This window comes from Sinocyclocheilus anshuiensis, unplaced genomic scaffold (genome assembly GCF_001515605.1).
Source record: "Sinocyclocheilus anshuiensis isolate Anshui unplaced genomic scaffold, SAMN03320099.WGS_v1.1 scaffold1625, whole genome shotgun sequence".
Lineage (NCBI taxonomy): Eukaryota > Metazoa > Chordata > Actinopteri > Cypriniformes > Cyprinidae > Sinocyclocheilus > Sinocyclocheilus anshuiensis.
The window spans coordinates 847,401-848,155 of NW_015539802.1; positions in this window are offsets into that span (position 1 = coordinate 847,401).

Here is a 755-nt window from a genome sequence, read left to right on the forward strand (position 1 = left end):
AAAAAAAAAAAAAACTTTTGCCTGAAAGATTTTCCTCGGCCAAACCCCATTCCACAGCCATACCTGTCACACACCCACTTTAAGAGCAGTGTTTTTCTTCTTGTAATAAGTAGCGCTTGTCCTCCTAATTAAAAAAAATGAAGGAGCACTTTCTGATCAATAATCTAAAATTCTGATCAAAAATTAGCCTTACTAATACGAGGTGACATGTGACTCCTTAAAGTGACTTACAGGGGTATTTTCTTTTTATGTGCAAATGATACATTCCGTCATCGCGTTATAAACGAGGAACCTGCGGGAAGGAGTAGAATTATTATTAATAGCCACATTCTCCTGCTTAATATCGGCGCCGATAATCGGTCGACCCCTACCCTTCACCTACCCCTTCCACTTGTCCCTTGAAACAGAGTCTCAAGGGGTAGGGGTGAAAATATTCCCCTAAGAATTGGGACACCACTACACGTCATCATACGTCGTCGATCAGATTCAAAATTTATGTTTATAAGCTTTTTAAAATTTCTATCAAAACCAAAATAATAAGTAGAATAAGACAAATAAGTTACCAATCATATGAAATTAGTATTAATAAAAAATTAATTTGTACTACAAAGGGTGCACAGAAGAACACAAAAGTGGCTTGTAGGTAGGGTTTCAGACGTTTAATGAGGCTCAGAGGTAATTAAATTCATAAATTCATGTGGAGATTAATGTTTTAAATATAAAATTTTGAATACAGAAATATTAAATGATTTAAA